The following is a 6,000-nucleotide window of genomic DNA, read 5'->3' as shown; positions in this document are numbered from 1 at the left end:
AACCTGCAAGGAAAACAAAACAAAACAACAAAGGCAACCTTTTTATTCTCTGAATTTTATCTTGAGCAAAGGAAGAGAGAGAAAGCCTGTTGCCTAGCACAAAGCTTACCAACCAAATTATTCAACAAGTGGGAGGGACTCTTAACGTGTTTACTTATGTAAACTTCTGACCTCTCCCAGGGATTATCTGTGAGATATGAGTATTTGCACTACTCTACTCCACCAAAGAAGTCCCTGATACCAACATAATTTTTCTATTTCTAAAAATAAAACCCTCAACAATTATATGGAAACAGTTAATACGCTAGAGTGACATGACTAGTGTTTATATAGATATAATTCAGAAATTTTAAAAAATGAAGAGTATAAAAACAGACGCTTTGTAACTATTTATCCATACACTTATCAATTGAAATAGCAAGCAATATTATTTAAATCTTAAAAAATACTTTATGATTGGTATTTTTTTTTTGAGCAGAAATGTGAAATGAGAGAAGATAACTTTTCACTTACTTTTAAAGTCTAAATCAGTCACTTGATTCATGAACTTAAACACATTTCTGTTGCAGAGTAATATTTTAAGTCTGATAAAAAGCATATGAAAAGATATTGTTGAGCTCTACTATGAACCCTGGAGGGTAAGACACAAGGAAGACCATAGAAGATTACATCAGAACTCACCCTTCTCCTTGATCTACTGGTGATAAGGCACAAACCAATATATAGATGCAAAGTGATGGGGAAAGCTGTATCTATAAAGAATTAAAAGATGAAGTGTTTGGAAAAGGAAGAAAGGCTTCTAATACACCTCATAGCCTAGCCCCAGTCTAACTTAAAAAAAAAACAAAACTATTTCAAATAAACAAACAAGGTAGAGCGAATATTACACTTATTAAACAGCTATGTACTGACTTCCCAGATTTGATGTTAACATTTTTCCATAGGTACTTTTTTTTTTTTTAATAAATAAGTAGCCCCGGGGCTTCCCTGATGGCACAGTGGTTGAGCGTCTGCCTGCCGATGCAGTGGACACGGCTTTGTGGCCCGGTCCGGGAAGATCCCACATGCCGCGGAGCGGCTGGGCCCGTGAGCCATGGCCGCTGAGCCTGCGCATCCGGAGCCTGTGCTCCGCAACGGGAGAGGCCACAACAGTGAGAGGCCCGCATACCGCAAAAAAAAAAAAAAAAAAAAAAAAAAAAAAAAAAGAAAGAAATAAGTAGTCCCTTACTGTCCTTATTCTCTTCCTTGCCCAGTGGTAACAGCTATTCTGAAATTGGTGAATAACCTTCCTATATTTTTATTTATTTATTGGCCAAGTCACGCAGCATGCGGGATTTTAGTTCCCCAACCAGGGACTGAACCCACCCACTGCAGCGGAAGTGCAGAGTCTTAACCACTGGACAGCCAGGGAAGTCCCTGACTATAGTTTTATACTTTTACCATATATGTATCAATATGTACTGTTCTTTTAAAACTTAGATGTTTTCACAGTATATATACCCCTTGCTACTTGCTTTTTTCATTCAATATTATGTTTTCAAGATTTTACTATGTTGATACATGTAAATCTACTTTATTCATTTTAACTGCTGTAAGGTATTTCTCCATTTCTCTAATGATGGATATTTAGGTCTGTTTCCAATTTTTTGCTATTATAAACAAATTTGCAATGCACATCTTTGTGCATGCATCCATTGGCAAATGTGGGAGATCTTTATAATAAAGAGTATCTTTCTTTGTAGAAGTAGAATTGTAAAAATTTAGAATCACTGTATCTCCAAGTCAATAATTGATCTATTTGATCTCTAAATTATAACAATTTACATTACCATTAGCAGTGTATGACACTTTCTGCTCCCTCATATTCTCACCAACTTAGTATTGTTAGACATTTTAGCTTTAGCCAATCTCATTGGTGTGAAATGGTATCGCAATAAGGTTTTGTTTTTTTTTTAATCAATTTATTTATTTATTTTTGGCTGTGTTGGGTCTTCATTGCTGCATGCGGGCTTTCTCTAGTCGCAGCAAGTGGGGACTACTCTTCATTGTGGTGCGTGGGCTTCTCATTGCGGTGGCTTCTCTTGTTGTGGAGCACAAGCTCTAGGCACATGGGCTTCAGTAGTTGCAGCATGTGGGCTCAGTAGTTGTGGCTTGTGGGCTCTAGAGTACAGGCTCAGTAGTTCTGGCGCATGGGCTTAGCTGCTCCGCAGCATGTGAGATCTTCCTGGACCAGGGATCAAACCCATGTCCCCTGCATTGGCAGGCGGATTCTTAAACACTGTGCCACCAGGGAAGTCCTCAATAAGGTTTTAATTTGTATTTCCAGGATTACTAGTGAGGCTGAATACCTTTTCATGTTTATGGGCTATTCAGGCCTCTTCTTTTATTCGCTTTTTCTTATCCTTTGCTCATTTTCTATTGGGTTGCTTTTTCTCCTTCTGTCCTTTTCTTTTTGATTTGTAGAAAAATTTAAAACAAAATAACCTGTATACAAGTCCTTTGTTATAGCACTGCAAATATCTTCTATTCTATATCTTGATTTTTCTTTTTAACTTTGTTTTTTTGTGCAAGAGTTCCTCCCCCACCATACACACTTTCTTTTTTGTTTTTGAACTATAACACACATAGAGAAAAGAACACAAATCATAAGTATATGGTGCAATAGATTTTCACAAAGTAAACACACCCAGGTAACCACCACCCAAGTAAAGAGACAGAACGTCACCAGCATTTGAGACAAGCCCTTCTTATGCCCCCTCCTAGTCACTACTCCTCTCTCCTTCCCAAAGGTAGCGTGGTTCTTATTTATAATCTACAGTATTAATTTCACCTGAACTTCATGTACATGGAAATAATACAGTTTGTACTCATTTGTATCTGGCTTCTTTCACTCATCATTATGTGTTTGAGATTTATCCATGTTGTTATGTATAGCAGAGTTGAAGTGCAACTAAGTAACCCAGCCCCCACCCAGCTCAACTCTTAATCAGATCAAGGAAATCAACCCCTAAGTGGAGTTTCACAGGAAACTGGGTGTGAGCTAAAAAGCAAAGTAAGATTTCTATGGTCTTGGGTACTTAGATCCCAAAGCCCTGATGAAGGAAGGAACTGATCTCACTCTCAAATATGTGAAATCAGAGGTAAACTGAAACAATTTAAATAAAACTATAACTCATTACAATCCCAGCATAACCCCTAGTTGGACTGAAATGATCTGCCCCTTATCCTAGCTACCAGACAAAGAAAATGGTGTGTTCTCTCTGGGAAAAAAAAAACATCATCTACTTCAGTGTCTACAGTTCTTTTAAACACAATGTCGAACATGCAAAGTCATCTGAATAGCACAAGGAATTATAGCCATTATCTTTTAATAACTGTTAGTGGAGTATATAATCTGTAAAAATACTGAATCACTATACTGTACACCTGAAATTAAGATAATATTGTAGAGAAACTATAGTTCAATAAAAAATTTAAATATAAAAACTTTTTTAAAATTAAAAACTTAAGAAAAAGTCATTTGAAGCAGATCTACAGATGACCCAGGTGCGGGAATTATAAATTGATTAAAGAATTCAGTGAAAAGATGGACAAAATGGGTGAACAGAAAGGGAATTTTAGCAGAGAAATTGAAACTATAAAAAAGAACACAGTGGAAATTCTAGAACTGAAAAATACCATATCTGAAATAAAGAATTCATTAGATGGGTTTAACATCAGACTGGACACAGCACAAGAAACGGTCAGTGAATTTAAAGATAGGTCAATAGAAATAATCCAAAATGAAACAGAGGGGAAAAGAATAAAAATAACAGAGCATCATATACCTGTGAAACAATATCAAACTAATCTGAAATACATGAAACTAGAATCCCAGAAGGAGAGGAGAAAGAGAATAATATAGAAGAATAATTTAAGGAGATATGGCTGAAAATTTTCCAAAATCTATGAAAGACATAAACCGACAGATCCAAGAAGTTCAGTGAACCATAAGTTGCATAAGTACAAAGAAGATCCCACCTAGGCACACCTTAGTCAATTGTTGAAAATTAAAGAAAAGAGAAAAAGTTAAAAGCAGTCGAGCAAAAAACACCTTATATGCAGAAAAACAACAAGAAGAATCAAAACTGACTTATCATTAACAGTGGAAGCCAAAAGAAAATGGAATGACATCCTTGACATGCTGAAAGAAAAAATATAGAATCCTATACCCAGCAAAAATATCCTTAAAAAGTGAAGGCAGGGACTTCCCTGGTGGCCAAGTGGTTAAGAATCTGCCTGCCAATACAGGGGACAAGGGTTTGATCCCTGGTCCAGGAAGATCCCACGTCCATGGAGCAACTAAGGCTGTGCACCACAACTACTGAGCCTGCGCTCTAGAGCCCATGAGCCACAACTAATGAAGCCCACATGCCCTAGAGTCCGCGAGCTGCAACTACTGAAGCCACGCACTCTAGGGCCTGGGTGCCACAACTACTCAGCCCGTGCACCTACAGCCCATGCTCTGCAACAAGAGAAGCCACTGCAATGAGAAGCCCGTGCATTGCAACAGAGAGTAGCCCTTGCTTGCCGTAACTAGTGAAAGCCCTCATGCAGCAACGAAGACCCAACACAGCCAAAAAAAAGATGAAGGCAAAATAAAGACAAACAAAAACTGAAAGCATTTGTTACCAGTAGACCCATAGTACAAAAAATATTAAATGAAGTACTTTAGGCTGGAGGGATATGATTCCAAGCTGAATCCTGGATCTGTGGGAAGGAATGAAGAGCACTGGAGATGGCAAATATATTACTAACATAAAAGAATATTGTTAAAATTTCTTTAAGAGGCTACTGAGTAGGGGAGTTCCCTGGCAGTCCAGTGGTTAAAACTCTGCACTTCCACTGCAGGAGGCACAGGTTTAATCCCTGGCCAGGGAACTAAGACCCCACATGCTGCGTGGTGTGGCCAGAAGAAAAAAAAAAAAAAAAGACTACTGACTAAAGTGAAAACAAAATCAATGAATGGTAGAAATTTAATAGACGTAGAAGTAATAAATATAATAATAACACAAAAGGCAATAAAAAGGTAAATGACACTGTGCTTTCTGTGAAGTACTTTTGCAAAGTTCTTATGTTGAACATGAAGTGATATGCTATTAATTCAAAGTAGAGTAAGATAGTAAGGATGGGGCAGAGTCAAGATGGCATACTAGGAGGATACAGAATTCGCGTCTCCTCACATCTAGGGCACTTACCAGGCACCGGTGAGGGACCGCAGACACCTAAGGGGATGGGAGGAACCCCCAGTGACTGGCTTGCGGGATCTTGGTCCCCAGGCCAAGGTCAGGCCCAAGCTCCTGTGGTGGGAGCTCTGAGTCCAAACTGCTAGACTAACAGAGAACCTCAGACCCCAGGGAATATCAATCATACTGAGGCCTCCCGGAGGTCCTCATCTCAGCACCAAGACCCAGCTCTACCCAAGTGCCTGCAAACTCCAGTGCTGGATGTCTCATGCCAAACAACCAGTAAGACAGGAATACAGCACCACCCATCAAGAGAACAAAAAAAATGAAATGACAAATAAATACGTTACAGACGAAGGAGCAAGGTAAAAACCTACAAGACCAAATAAATGAAGACGAAATAGGCAACCTACCTGAAAATGAATTCAGAGTGATGATAGTAAAGATGATCCAAAATCTCAGAAACACAATGGAGAAAATACAAGAAACATTTAACAAGGATCTAGAAGAAGTAAAGAGCAAACAAACAGTAATGAACAACACAATTACTGAAATTAAAAATACTCTAGAAGGAATGAGTAAGAGAATAACTGAGGCAGAAGAACAGATAAGTGAGCTGGAAGATAAAATGGTGGAAATAACTGCCAGGGAGCACAAAAAAGAAAAAAGAATGAAAAGAATTGAGGACAGTCTCAGAGACCTCTGGGACAACATTAAATGCACAAACATTCGAAATATAGGGATCCCAGAAGAAGACGAGAAAAAGAAAGGGTCT

Source organism: Lipotes vexillifer, unplaced genomic scaffold (assembly GCF_000442215.2).
Source record: "Lipotes vexillifer unplaced genomic scaffold, Lipotes_vexillifer_v1.1 scaffold1003, whole genome shotgun sequence".
NCBI classification, from domain to species: Eukaryota; Metazoa; Chordata; class Mammalia; order Artiodactyla; family Lipotidae; genus Lipotes; species Lipotes vexillifer.
This window is presented reverse-complemented; position numbering follows the sequence as displayed.